The sequence below is a fragment of the Cibotium barometz genome, chromosome 61 (assembly GCF_041138505.1).
Source record: "Cibotium barometz isolate CiBa-2024 chromosome 61, ASM4113850v1, whole genome shotgun sequence".
Lineage (NCBI taxonomy): Eukaryota > Viridiplantae > Streptophyta > Polypodiopsida > Cyatheales > Cibotiaceae > Cibotium > Cibotium barometz.
The window spans coordinates 16,088,404-16,104,474 of NC_141106.1; the positions used below are offsets into that span (position 1 = coordinate 16,088,404).

At 38.5% G+C, this 16,071-nt stretch overlaps 1 pseudogene; it reads right to left on the reverse strand.

Annotated features, from left to right (window-relative positions):
* Nucleotides 1-378: 378 nt before the first annotated feature.
* LOC147604599 (cell number regulator 10 pseudogene) lies at nt 379-1,304 on the reverse strand (annotated as a pseudogene).
* Between the last annotated feature and the right edge of the window lie 14,767 nt (nt 1,305-16,071).

Here is a 16,071-nt window from a genome sequence, read left to right on the forward strand (position 1 = left end):
GGATCCCAAGAATTTTATAGCAACCAAACTAGATTATCTCATGTTGCGACTAAGGGCAGTTAGAAATGCAAGGAACCCAACTACAACACATCATAGTAACATGGAAACATTTTCTCTCTTTTTTTATTAAAGGGAGGTTTGGGGAGGGGGAGGGGGGGGCGGGCTTGGGGATTCAAAACATTAACATAACTCTTTGCCAAAACTTGAGTCTATCATAAAACGTAACACATTTTCAAGATGGCACAAAATATATTTATTTAACAAAGGACCTGTGCTAAGCTAGTGTATTCAATTGCCACATAGCAAGCTTAGACTCGTTAGACATCAACACAATCCATCAGTGTGCCTAGTCTACATTACATTGACTTTACAAGTGAAGGATCAAAGCGCTTTTATTGCCCCCAAACAAAAGTACAGGACGAGTACATTGATATACAAAACCAATAAAATCATGGGGCGATCTTCTGTGAGCAATACTACATAACCCAAAGATCTAATGCTTTTGATGTCAGAAATGCATGGCTTGCGGCGGAGGCGGGGCCATGGCAGCGTGCCTTTCCCAGGCAGCCTCCTCTCTCAGTCTGCGGATTTTCAGCTCTCTGTATTCTTGGCAAAAAGCACAATGCCAGCAACAAAAGTGCACAATGCAGTCGCGGCCGGGGTGAGGAGTAAGGCCATACCTGGACCGGAGCTTGCCGCGGTAGCCAGAGGAATAGATCCATCCGCATGCGGTGAACTGCTGGAGTAGGTACCAGACGGTGCAGGCAGCAACACATGAGGTCATGCCATCATCGAGGTTTGCGGCGATTTTACCAAACAAAATGCAAGGGCAGAAGCATCCGAGGAGGCAGACAGTAGCGTCAGAGCAGCAGCTGCAAAGGCCTGTGCTCCAGCGAGGGGGTGAGCGTGGCCGTACAGGGAAGCCAAACACTACAGGTGCGTCCCCTGCTTGACCTACAACAGGATACTGTAGTTCTTGTTGATGGGGGGGATGATGATGGTGTTCTTGGATGTACTGATGGTGGGGTGGGCCAAGGCCTTGATAAGGTTCGCAACCGGAGGTCTCCCCTCCGAGCTTGCCCTTATCATCGCCCATCAGAGGTCGATACGCTGGGAGAGGAGGCGCAGAGGGCTGATAAGCCATTTCTGTAGATCAAAGCTTAGGAACACGGGGAGAAGAGCTTGGCTTGCTCACGCGGAGAAGGGCTTGCTCTCAGAATTACAAACCGCAATACAGAACCTGTATATATCTCACCATAAACCCAACTCCCACGCAAGGAGCTGTGCCGGTGGGCGTCCTTGTTTAGTTGTCCGCCAATCTTCTCTTTTCTTATCTCTCTATATTATTTTTAAGGAAGAGTTTCACAAAGCTTCCATGTGGGAGGTTCAGGAAGGCCTCAAAAGACGTGAGAAACACGAGCTCCCAACTAGTCGATTAGAATGGGCGGGAGATCTTTCTCGGCTTTTTCTCTTTTCATACTCATGTATAAAGCACCTTAGGGTGACCACACTATTCGTCTGAGCATGCTCAGCTTTGGCCACTCTTTCCACACACATCTCTTCTCTATAATATCTTAAGGAAAAGCTTCACAAAACTATCACGTGGCAAGAATTTGGAGGTTCGGAAAGGGAAGGAGGTGGTTTGAGGAGGTTTGAGGAGGTTCGGAAAGGGAAGGAGGTGGTTTGAGGAGGTTTGGGTAGAATTTGAATTTGGAGTCTCAAAAGACGTACGAAGCACAGGTTGCCCACTAATAACTTAAAAGAACTATATATATATATATCACCATATACCCAATTCCCACATACATGACTTAAAAGAACTATATATATATCATCATAAACCCAACTCCCACGCAAGTTTATAAAGAAGGGGAGCACCAAGCCAGCACCACGTGCTGTGCTCGTGGGCCATTTGGGCTTGGGCAGTGGGTGTCCTTGTTTAATTGTCTGTCCATCTTCCATGAGAATCGGTGGGAGAGATCTCCCCCTTTTCTTGGCTTATACTCGGTGTATAAAGCACCTTGGGGTGGATTCACATTATTCGTTTGAGCACACTCCCCGACGGCCTCTAATCATTGAGTTAGTTGAGATTCCTCTGCTAGTTGGTTCCCAACCATTTTGGAATCCGCATAGTGGACATTTCTTTAAAACACTTTGCCAGCCCAAGCGTGTGAACAAGAAAGAATCTTTGGCATTCAATGTTGAACTGGGTTTTTGTGCTCAATTAATTAGCTATGAAATCCTATCTTTTTCCTTGGTAGTTTTCTTTCCTTTTTCCAAAGACATGTGGGGATTATCATGTGGTTACCTCTCTCCTCAAATGTGGCTAGCATGTTGGGCTATTGGGCTTTAGTTTCAAACCGATTATATCTCAACAACATAGGGTGAGAAAAAATTCATGATTAGTGACACTGCAACTTCAAACAACACAAACACACCCATGTATACATGTTATTTTACTACATCCACTAGGAATCTGGAAATTCCAATTCCTTGAACTTTACTCCCGTGAAGGTCAAGGAAAGAGATGGTTCCTTTGTGACAATGAATGTCAGCCTAATTCTTTTGGAGCCAATCCATTCCAAGGATTCCATCATATATTCCCAAGGGTAGGACTCTGAACTGGCACTATGTTACGTTCCCATCTAGGCTAAACTGAATAAGGTCAGTCTCAAGGTGAGTGAAAAGAATCTCCCCACTGGCTAATTCCACTTGCATAGGTTTCCCTGATATTTGATTTAGGACTAATTTACGTAGACACCCTGGGGAAATAAAAGAATGAATATTGCCTGAATCAATCAAAAGCTTGAATTGCTTACCCTGGTACTCTGTTCTTAGTCTGGAGGACTAAGAATTGACGGTTATTCCCTTGATGCTCTATTGCTGCATAGATCTGTCCTTTCTCTTCCTCTACTTCCTCAGCTATGGTGACTGCTCTAGCTGCTCTGCAGTCTAAGGTGGAACTCTCTCTCTCTTTGGTTATTCCAATTCTGGGAAGGAGTTCGGAAACTGCTTTTTTGCATGGAGGCTGCAGGCAGTGCAATCAGGTTACAACTCCATTTTTGTGGTAGTTGCTCATCTGATTCCAGTGAAAGAAACATACTCTACAGTGGAAGTTGCCAGAGTTTTCCTTACGGAGATCTTCAAATTGCATGGTTTACCTAGGAGGATAGTAAGTGACCAAGATCCCAAATTCACATCTAACTTCTGGACTGCATTCTTTGAAGCAGTAGGAACTTTCTTGGATCTTAGCACAGCCTACCACCCCGAAACAGATGGCCAAATCAAGATATCCTTCAGTCATGCTGCAGCCAAGAAGTGGTTAAGTCATTTGCATCTGATTGAATTTGTTTACAATGCTTCTTATCATTGGAGCATTGGGACGAGTCCTTTCAAAGCTTTGTATAGACAAGATTGCTTTACACCGTTGACTTGGTCTGACAACCCATTGATCAGAGTCGAAATGTCCAGACAAATGCTTGATGACATGGACCAGCAGATGCAATTAATCCGTAAAGATATAAAGGCAGCCCAAGACAGGCAAAAGCAGTATGCAGATAAAAAGAGATATGAGAGAGAGTTTGAAGAATCAGATATGGTCTTCATTTGAGTACGACCAAAAAGAAGTTCCTTATCCTTAGGGAAGTACAAGAAGCTCTCTCCTAGATACTGTGGACCGTATGCTGTCATAAAGAAAGTGGGCGATCTAGCCTACAAACTTCTTCTGCCTCCCCATCTCAAAGTACATGATGTATTCTATGTCAGTTTGCTTAAGAAGGATGTATCTAGTCCGAATCACATGCTGGATGATGAGCAATTGATCTCTCCGACTCAAAGCCAGATGGTACTCCAACCTGAGGAAATCCTTGACATTCGGGAGAAGATTCTGAGGAGCAGAGTCCTCAGAGAATTCTTAGTAAAGTGGAAGTTCTTCCCTCTAGAAGACGCCACCCGGGAGAAAGAAGAAAAGTTGGCGAAGGATTACCCTCACTTTGCGAGATGAGGACATCTCGCGTTTTTCAAGTGGGAGAGGATGTAAGATTCCTCCTCAGCCTAAATATCAAATAAGCCTCTACTTCAATCCCTTGTAATCATTCTATGTTTCTAAATACAAGAAAATATCATTTTTCCTTGTTTTTTCTAGTGAGATAAAAAAAATTCTAGAGAGTGGTAAATCAAAATTGGGATATTTTTGGATAAATGAATTCTTCAAATATCAAAAAAATGTTTCCCTGAAACAGAAAATCAAAATAGATTTTCCAAGGTGCAATTGAAATTAATTATTGATTCAGAAGACCTTAGCCTAAGGGTCCAGATTTTTGAGAATTTTTTAATTATGGTCCAATTAAGGTTCCTATGGACCAATAAGATTAAACCAAGTGTTGGGACAAGATAAATCCAAAGAACAAAAGAAAATACCCAAAAATGAGTAAATGCCCACATAAGATGAAGAGTTGACCAAGTACTAGGTTTATTAGTTAAAAATTATGGTGTATTAATAAAAAAATGAGATATTTTAGAGTAATCATGCATTTTTGACACATGTGTAAGGAAAAGGGAGACTTTTAAGGAGACACCTATTTCACATGCTTAGATGAGTTTAAAACTAAAAAATAATTGGATATTTTTGTCTCTCCTCTCTCCTAAATCAAACCAAATCAAAAAGGAAGCCAAACTAGTCCAAAACTCGTCCAAATCCAGCCAAATTGAAGCTGAAAATTTCTAGAACTCAGTTGGTGGCCTCCCTCTCCTATAAATTTCTAGAACTTAGTTGGACTCAGTTAGTGGCCTCCCTCTCCTATAAATAAATCCTTATTCCTTTGTATTATTATCTGTGAATTAAACTATGCCGATATTACTCTAAACTAAGCTTAATTTCTATTATCCTCTAAAAACCTCTACAAAATTGAAGAGATTGGAGCTTCTCTCTCTCTTAAATCTTCCTTGGTGACTCCTATGACATACCAAACCAATTGATTGGTTGGGGGCCTCTACAGTGACTAAAGAATTAAGCATTTTAGGAGGTAAAGAGTGGATTATGGTCTTTTTTCTATAATTTCTAAATATTTCTTTCTTCTCAATCCTTTTCAAGCTTGAGAAGCTTTAATTTGAATGGCTTTTGAATATTATTGAAATGTTTTAATGTATTGTAATAAAGAAACACATAAATTTTCATTTATGCTTAATTTTAATGGTTTTTGAGCATTTCTCTCTCTCCCCCTAAAGAAAGGTCATTCCTATGACCTATTCTCAATCCAAATTCATAATATGAAAAGAGGACTTCCTACCATATTCTAGGAATTATCATCCTAGATTAATTGAATGATTCTCATTGTAATCACATGAAGAAATTTATTTTTATGAATATGCATAATTAGTAAATTAGAAAAAAGAGAAAATTTTGATAATTTATTTTTATGTTAAAAGAGTAATCCCCAAGACATTGGAAATCCATGTATTCCAATGATTTAGAGAATAAAATTGGAATGCTAAAATAATTTATAATTTATGAAAGATTTTAGTTAAATTTATCTTTTTGTATAGATAAACTTTTATGATGAAAGAGAAATTTCCACCATATTGAAATTCAAATATTTAAATAAGGAAAGTATAATTCCTAGTGCAAAGAAATTAATGAATATTTTTATTTAATTTTTAAGAGAAAATATAGTTAAATTTATCTTTTTGTATAAATAAATTTTTTTAATGAAAGAGGAATTCCCACCATATTGGAATCCAATTAATTAAATGAAGAAAGTGTAATTCCTAGTGCAAAGGAATTAATGGAGATTTTTATTTAAATTTTAAGAGAAAATTTTAATTAAATTTATCTTTTTACATAGATAAGTTTAAGGAATTTCTACTATATTGGAATTCAAATGTTTAGATGAGAAAGTGGAATTTTTCAGCTTAAAGGAATTAATAGTTATTTTTATGTAATTTTTAAGAAGAATTTTAATAGATTTGATTTAGGGAAAAGAGGAATTCCCATGATAATTAAATTGCACTCATTAAAATGAGAAAAAGAAAGATTTCAAGTTTATTCAAAAAAATAAGTATTGATATTTTAGTTAAAAGATAAATTTCCATGATAATGGAGAAAAGATGGATTTGAATTAAATTCTAATGTCAAAAGATGAATTTCTATCATAATTCTAGCTAATGAATTAAGGTTGAGAATTTATGTGGGAAAAAGAAAATCTTGGATAATTGAATCGAAAAAATCACTAAATGGATATTTACCCAAAAAACTAGATGTTTAAATGAAAGGAATCCTGGTAGAACTAAACTGAATGAATTTAGTTAGACTACGTGAGATCGGACAACAGTAAACCTAATTGTCCTTCTCTCGAATTGAATCAGACAAAAACTTTGTGACTAATTCCAGTTACTAAATCCAAAGAATAGACTACCGGAACTAATCTAGTTTTTCCTTGACCAATCTCACCAAGAATCTAGTTGGATAAATGGATAAATTGACGGGTAGATTACCCTCGTGAGAGATCAAGGATCCTCATTATTAAAACTGGGAATTATTGGAAAAAGGGTCTTTGAAACCAATCTCAAACTGGAATCTAGTTGGATAAATGGATAAATTGACGGGTAGATTACCCTCATGAGAGATCAAGGATCCTCATTATTAAAACTGGGAATTATTGGAAAAAGGGTCTTTGAAACCAATCTCAAACTGGAATCTCACTTGCATTGGAAACTTTGTTTTTCATTCAAAGGATTGTTTTACACCAGAATGCTGGAGGAAGCATTTGGCTTATGTTTTTCTAAAGGAGGTTCGTTGGAACAGCTGGCGGGGAGTCGTCAAGGGACATCGCGCGGCGGCAAAGCTTGTCGAGGTCTTGACCAACCTCGGTACGGTTAAAATGGTGCGCTTCCGATACGATAGGCGAGGGCCGACGAAGCGGTCCCTGAGTGAAGTGCTAGGATACCTAAGGAGGATCCTAGAGGGTTTTGACCAGGCGATGCACGGTCTCGCGGTTGCTAGGACACCCAGGCGTACGTCGAGGAAGATATCTGATGGAGAAAAAGGAAAGGTTTTTGGGAACAAAAATTTGATACTGGATCTCATTGGTTGGCCAGCTGGTCTTCAACGGAGAGTTCAGATGATGCATTTTTGTAATACAATGGACTTGGAATTTTGGAAAATGATGATGGAAAATATTATGATTTTATTCAAGGATTGTCTAAAGCTAGTCGAATATGTTATAAATGGCAATTTCATATTGGGTGTGTATGTGGTGTGCCTATTTGATTTTTGTATGAATCGCTGGCTAGGGGGCCTGGAAACTCTTTTCCTCGGTACCCGGGCAAAAACCCGATCAAATCTTTATAAAGGAATACCACCAATTCAGTGGTCAGGTGGTTGGCTAACCCATGGGCCGGATGGGGTTAGGCTGGATCGGAGGATTCCTGAAAAACAACTAGATACGATTAGTTACGTTAATTAGTTTAAATCCTGAGAAGACCTTGTTCTGTGGAAAGAGATCATCAGCTGTGCCTCAAAAATGAGGAAAAAAGCAGTGATTCCATGGACCAAGCGCAAGTCTCTTCTTGATCTGACCATGTGACTTTAGGTTGGTTAGATCAGTTTAATTTAGTCAAGACTTGACTCGTTAGAGTAATCTCCTAGTTAAAATATTTTTCACCTTCCTGGTGGAATCGCCCGTGCCTTCCATGCGAGGGGAGTCTTTTGGAGTCGAGGTCTCGGAGGGACCGCCCCCAGGCTAGCCTCTCGTCCTGGACATCCGCGGGGGTGAGGCTCCGAGTGTGCAGGAATCCCACCCTGCGTGGGAGGCCGACGACGCCGCTTTCGTCTCGCCAGCAGGAGCCCCGGAGCGGGTGGGCGGGGACCTCACACACTCAAAGTGGATTTCGGTAAGTAGAGATGTTGTTTTTGTCAAAAACTCAATTCATCCCATGCTTTCATGCAAAAAACAGCAGAATGTATACTCACAGGACATGTTTGATTCGCTCCTACCTTTGTTTAATGGAGGGCAATCATATGTGGAGCATTTGAATGCTCAACCAAGTGCTGAAATTCAGCCTTTGCAGGTGCTGAAAATCAGCCTGCAAATCAGCCTTTTGATGAGGCAATTATTGAGGATGTAGTGGATGAGGAGAGAGCAGCCATAGAAGAATTTAGGCGTATGCCAAAATGGCTTGTACAAGTGGGTTTACAAGTTAAAACGCAAAGTAGATGGTAGCATTGATTACTACACAGCCAGACTTGTTGCAAAGCGGTATGCCCAACAAAAGGGCATTGATTATGATGAGACCTTTGCACCCACATCTCGTATGACTACCATTAGGTGTCTCATTGCTTTGGCAGCACATTCATGGGTGGAATGTACATTAGTTGGACATTAACACTACATTCTTTAATGGTGATTTGCATGAGGAGGTGTATATATCACAGCCTCCTGGTTTTGTGAAAGGAGAAGAGTCTAAAGTATGCAGGTTGAAAAAGGATCTTTATGGCCTTAAGTAGGCTCTTAGAGCATGGTATGAGAAGATTCATGCATACTTGGTTGCAAATGATTTTTGCAATAGTCCAACAGAGAGTACCCTCTATGTGAAGAGGAGTAAGGACACATTTTTTGTCATCGTTCTATACGTTGATGACATGCTGCTCACAGGACCCGATATATAGATAAGATTTTAACCTTTAAGGCTGATTTGCAGTCATCGTTTTGAGATGTCAGATTTGCGATCCTTACATTACTATTTGGGGATTCAGTTTATGCAGCACAATGATGGCATTGTTATGGTGTAGTCTAAATATATATAGAAGCTATTGAAGAGGTTTAATTTTGAAGATTGTAAACCTGTGGCTACACCTATGGAGACAAGTACTCGACTTAGTCTTCAAGATACAGGAGACTCTTTTGATGCTAGTTTGATCAGCAGGCTATTGGATTCATGTATATCATGGCTCAGCAAGAAGTAGTCTACAGTGGCCACTTCCAGTTGTGAAGCAGAGTACAGGGTAGCTTTTATAGCTACAGTTGAGTGTGTGTGGCTCAGACGTCTTATGGCTGATTTGGGTATTGGACAGTCGTCTAGTACTATAATTTTCACTCTGGCAGCAAGAGTGCATTAGTAGTTGTGAGGCACCCAGTGTTTCATGCTCACACTAAGCACATTGAGGTGCATTACCACTATGTCAGCGAAAGACTCTCTGCAGAGAGCAGAGATCAGCTTGGTCTATGTGCCTACACATGACAACATGGCATATTTATTCACAAAGGCTCTTCCTCGTGAAAATTTCGAAGCTTTTCGTAAAGCTTTGGGCTTAGTGCCTTTTCAGGATTGATCGACCATACCCTGTACATGTTCACATCATTACTCCAGGGGAAATTTATAGCATTATATGGTAGTGATGTGTGTGAACACACTTAGGACTGCCATGGCACTTTTTCCCTCACTAGGAGGTTTTTTCCCCCGTCGGTATGTACACCCTCTTATCTACTCATTTTGGGATGTGTACTTATCTTTGGTATTTAGCACACATTTGTTCATCCTAATCTAGTGAGTTTGTGAGGAGATCTCAAGCTTCTCTCTTTTGTGTGTATGCATTGTTGCAACCGTAACCCTAATTCCAACAATGCCCAACCACAAACTCGACTCCCTCTTTTTTCAATCCAACATCACTCTTAAGATTTGTAGGGGATGGTTACAAAGGTCTTCTTGGGTATATATCAGGTCACTCGGCAGTTGTAGATGTGTACAAACACTTATATCAACAAGAAGCAACAGACAAATCTGAAAAGATTATTGTGAGTGTTCAAAGTTGAAGGAACTACTTTCAAGTGAGACTGAAGAATTGCAAAAGACAAAAGAGAAACTTAGAAAAGCAAGAAGCAAAGAAACTCTATTAGGCGAAAGACAAAGAAAGAAGAAAGTTTGCAATCTTGCAGAATTAAAAACAAACAGTGGAGTATGCAAGCGTAGAGTGCGACAAGAAAGGTAAGAATTATCAATGTAATTTTTAATGATGAGTAATAGTTTAGTAAGATATTGTTTTGTCAGATAACACAATTTATTCTTTAGGGACATATTGGAACCAAATAAAGAAAATGTGAATCTCCTATTAAATAGATGAAAGGATTGGTATTTTCTAGTATTGAAAGAGACATCATTAAAGAGAAAAAATATAAAAAGGTGAAAATAATGTTGTGCAAAAATTCATTGATAGCAACAAATTTGACGTTTATGCAATTCAGGAAGCATTAGATGAGAGTGGTGTTAGCAAAAAACGGTATACTTCTATCTTCAAAACTGTATCCAGAAAAATGCGAGACCAAAGAATCAAAAGTGTGCTTCTACCAACACCTACAGAAGGAAATCATTGTGCTAACCAATTATCTTTGCATAATCCATGGGTTTATTAAACATCTCATGGAAAATATGGAACTCCTGGTTATATTTACTTCTTTGCAAGAACTCAAATAATAGCACATCACTTGAATTTTTATTTGGACAAGGAAATATACTCTTTATTATTAGTAATACAATTCACTAATTAAAGCAAAATATTAAGAAAAAAATGTAGGTTTCTACCTTCTTTAAGTTCAATACCTTGGAGATTGAGATCTTTTGAAAGCTTTTCTTGGTTCCATATCTATAAATGACCAATGCATTTTCAACTTTAGTACATAAGAAAGAAGAGGAATCCAAAGTAATGGTGTACTAGATGTTAGTTACCTAGTTTTGGTTTTGTAGATGTTGGATTTTCAAGGGCTTCCTTCCCTTTTCCAACTTTCTTCCTTCCTATTACCAATAAAAGTTTAGAGGTTGAAATGCAGATGATAGGAAATTCTACCTGTAGATTCCCAATCCTGGTGAACTTCACCAGCAAGGGAGACTTTTCTTTTGAGCCCCATCCTCCTTGTCAAAGAAATCTAGGGCTTGAGTGATGCAGATAATTATAATTTGATACACATAATGCATGAAGACTATAGAACATTTTAATAATGTTGATTACCCCCAAATACGATTTAGGGGCCTGGAATGCACATGAGGGTCTTGAATCGTGTTATATGTTTTCCAGGACCCCAAATCACGTTTGGGGGCTATTAATATTTTTGGTTACTTCATTCACTACATTGCAAGAATTCTACTTCACTGGGAATATAGGGAATAATCTAGTTGTTCAGGAGAGGTGGGTGCAAGATAGGTGGCCGTAGCTTGAGGGAGTAGGAGACTGGTGATGATGTCCACATGGCAGTAGCCAACAGTGGGAAGTACTCTAGTTAGAGATTGAGAATCTTTGAGGGTTATGCAAATGGGTATCTAGACAAAATAGTGGAGCTGGCAGTAGATGAAGCAAGAGACGTGGAGAGGCATGAAGAGAGATTAAAAAACATTCAAAAAGTGTGTAATAAAGCCACACACTTTTCCTCAATTCGTGCACCACTTTTCGATGCAATTTTTGAGACACGTGGCTGTGGTTTCCAAGAAAGATACGTACCTTTTCCTTGCATTTTTTGAGAAACCCATTGGGAGTGGGTCTTGTATTTGCATTGTGGATTGGTTTTAATTTTTTACAGACTCTTCAGGCCCACTGCGCATCTGCTTCAACACAACATCTCCTTATTCACCATGCTCTCCATCTTTAGCAGGATCTCTATGTTAGCCTACCCTTCCAAGCCTCAACATGAAAACATGTGTTCAGACTTCTCATTGACCCTTGTTTTTTGTGTGTTTCAGGAGACCTTTGACATAGGCTCTTTGCTTTAGACGGCTACTGTTGCCTTAAGGCTTTGGTTTGTAGTTTTAGTAGCCTTATAAAGTGATATAATCACCTCTTTTATCTTAACATACACCCAAATCACTTTTGAGGGCTATTAGTTAGGCTCTTTGCTTTAGACGGCTACTGTTGCCTTAAGGCTTTGGTTTGTAGTCTTAGTAGCCTTATAAAGCGATATAATCACCTCTTTTATCTTAACATACACCCAAATCACTTTTGAGGGCTATTAGTTAGCTGTTCCTTCTTGGAGTTTGTTTGTGGAACAAAGTCAACTGCTAGGAAGAGTGGAGAGGACCCTCCTATTGCAAAGGTTGCTATACAGCTAGAGCTTGACATCGCAGGAAGGGAAAGTCAATGCACATATTGAACCAAGTAAAGAAAAAAAGATTTACTCAAACTAAGATAGATTAGATAAGCTGAGAAGGCCATGGGTTTGCAATCCCTGAGGCTCTATTTGAGAGACTTTGTGATTAATGATTGGTCACTTGGATTGAGGTGGCAGAGAAGTTCAGTCTACACCCTTCAGGAAGTAGCTGAGGATTTCCTCATAGAAGGCTACAAAAGAGCATGCCAAAGTAAAGGCTACATAAGAGCATGCTGAAGTAAAGGCTACACAAGAATACCCATCTGCTGAAGTTAAACCCATAGAAGAATCCCCATGTGAAGTAAAAGATGCAAGGGAGGTCTCCAGATCTGCCATTACAAAGGAGGATATCAAAATGGTATGTCTAACTATATATGCTTTTGGTAAAGCCAAAAACATAGAAGATCGGCCCATGGACAAAGCAGAAGAGCATGCTGAAGTCAAACCTACTTAGAAGTACAATGCAATTGTATATTTTGATGATGACAAAATGTCATCCTTATTACTTTTGTACATAAAAAGATGAAATTTAACAGCTTACATGTATTTAGTTAATCATGGAAGATATTAAGAATGCCATTTGGTATATCTCTACAGTGTATAGTTCTCTCTTCTCTTTGTAATACATGTTGTCATGTAATGTTATTGATATGAATTTAAAATACTAGTTCAATATGAAAGAGAAATAAGAAAGCATTACATTGAAATTACCTTTCTATTGTTAATAAAATGAATGTAAAGCTCTTTGGCAAATTGGCTTCAGTTTTGGTAAGAAGGTCATGGCGTAGTTGAGTAAGTGTACAACATTGCCTAAGAGATATAATTGCCAATAATATTCCCCCTTCATATACCTCTATGTCAATAAATTGATTTTCTTCACCAGATGCATCCAAATCTTGATCCATTTGGACAATTTTGGCACCAATGAACCAACTACATTGATAATATAAGGACATTATAGAATTTTGAGACCCAATCATGTACTTCCTTAGAAGTGCTTTTGGCACAACTTCAGAGTGCACTTATTGGAAATTTTATTGTCCCAACCATAATCAAGAAAATCAAGACCTTCTACATCATTAACTCTATATGTGAGCATTGTCTTGCTAACCTTTATTGGTGGGTACTTGCTAAAAAAGTCTACAAACATTGAAATAGGCATGCATATATCCACTTTAGCAATTCTTGTTGTTGCAATACTTGGCCGTAACGAATGTTGAACTTCCGCAAAGAGTTTGGATCTATAGGATTCACTAAAATAGAAGCATTTGAAATTGGCCAGTCTACAATATTCCATGATGGTAATTATTGTCTTTCCATGATACCATATGTGTGTTGGTTATCCATCAGCTTATAGAAATGGTCATACCATATGTGCCAATTATGTTGAAGATCTACCTATGTATTGCAGTTCTCCTATTGTCCCCATGCAAAACATCAAATAACCTCAGTATGCATTGTATAGGCTACCATTCTTTATAAGATGATGGATAAACATCTATGGCAATAGAAACAAAAACAAAATTGTAGTTAGATAATTTTCAAAATTAAAATAGTAAAGATAACATGTTTATGTATCATTTTTAAGGCACTTTTACAGTTCTTTATAGTTTGGCCGATGTTGTGGAAGATAGTCTAGATAGTCATGGACAATAAGCTCTTTGTGCATAGAAACATGCTGGATTAATATTTCCTTAACATTTTTTCCCCATCAACAAACCTGAAGTCTTTCACTCTACCTTTCCATGCTGTTAAGAAAAGGTTATTAGATCTTGCTCTCCTTCTCTTGTTTGGTTGCATAGGTACCTAATTTCCTTTTGACACAACAAGTTGCTCCCATTGTTGATGACTCATTGAAGAAATTGTATTTACCACTACTACTAAACAAATAGAAGAAGCAGGTCTTCGTTGTTTAGAAGTTACATCTTACATATTGTTTGTTTCTCCATGTTTTGTTCCAAATGATGTCTTGCATATGCAAGATGCTAATATTTTTATGTCAACATTTTTGATGAACAGAGGAGCAATAGATGACAGAGAGTAGAAACAATGGAGCAATACCTGTCAAAGAGTGGGAAAAGAATAGCTTAGCCCCATGAGCGGGAAAAGTTATTTGGGAGGGAAGTTTTTTCACTCTTCTTTGATTTCCTCCCAAGTGCATTGACTGCTTTATCAACTAAAAATCTGGTCAAAAATTTAAAAAAAATACACCTACATTAAACACGTCACATCCAGAATAAAGAATAGTTTTAGTCTTTCATTTTTGCAAATTAGAATTTGATTTACAAGTTTTCTAACATTACGTTGGCCTTTCTCTCATTGGAGGAGAGAGATTTTTCATTCTAGCCAAAAGGTCCCAAAGTGAGCTCCGATTTTCCCTAATGGGTGATATGCTTCATGATGATGCTGCTCTCATGGTTCATGAGGGTGATGTTTCTCACATGGATTCTCTAATTCTTGATAAGGATGATGATCTTGATGTGGAGGATCATCCATTAATGGAGCCTACTATGCATGCTTGTGGTTGTCACGATGATGTGATTTCCTTTGATGATTCTCCAAGTTCTCAGGATAGTGATCTTCATACTAGTCATATGTTCTTATGGATAATGATTCACATGTTGATTTTTATGATATTATTCTCAATGATGTCATTGTGTTCCATGATGATCCATCATGATGTTTTTATGGTTTCTTAATCTCTGCGTGATGGGATTTCTTTATCTCTCCATGCTCATATTGATGGACATTTAGGCATGTGCTTATGGATTATATGTTTCAATAGGATAACATGGATTTTCATTTGCTATTGGAGTGGTGATTTTCTCTATATATGGTTCATGTTTTTATCTTCTTTGTTGATAAGGATTTTCTCATGTTTCGGGCACATGTATGTGTCTTTAGTTCATATTAATGTTATTACCTTGATTGGTGATACTGATGTTCTTGATAGTCATGGTGTTCAGCTTTTTACATGATATTAGTGATACTGATGTTCTTGATGCAATCTATTGAGATCCTTATTTGGCATAGTTTTATGGTGATGGTCTTTTACCCCATGTGCTATATTGTCACAGATTTATTGCGTAATGCCATCTCTGGCACATGTTCCTAGTGTAAGAGAATCTACATTGACATATCTAGATGGTGATAGGATATTTTTGGCCTCTAATGCAGATGCTAGAGCTTCACACTCAAGGGGATATGGGGTAACATGGAATATAAATTCCACATCTCCATATAAATTCCACATCTCCACCGATTGTTTCAGTAGCATAGCTAAAGAAATGTGGAACTTCAATGTTTTGTCCATTGGCTCCTCTTGCAAGGCCATTGTCTTTAGGGATGAGTTTAGGTTACCCCAACAATGACACCCAAGTGTCTATTGTCAGGATGTTATAACTAGCTCGAGGACTAATCAACACACGTTTACGCTAAACATCATTTCCCGCAAGGAAATCTAACTTTTATGGCTCACCTTAACCCTCCTTGAAACACATCCAAAAAGAGATTACCTAGTGAACTGCAACTATTATGAGGATCTTTCCAATGGCCGAGCTAGTAACCCTTGAGGTCTCCAAGCTCTACAACTCCTTGAGAAGCAATTCCACCGCATCTCCCGCGAGCGTTGTCACACCACCGCGTTGCACTACGGGTCCTCGTTCCTCCTCTCACCTCATTTCACTTACACACACTCACTAGCATGCATTAGGGAGGAGAGAGATTAGCAAGAGAAAGACTTAATTGCACAATGGGAGAGTATCTTGAATTATGAGAGAAATTCATTTATATACATGGCCATAAGTGTTCACACTCACTTGAACTATGGACGATCGGGCACTTTAGGCTCATAAGAGGCGTAATGCTATTACAATGACTACTCTCATAATATATCCATGAAGTATATCACTTAGGACTTCATCTATCTTGCTGCCACATGCTC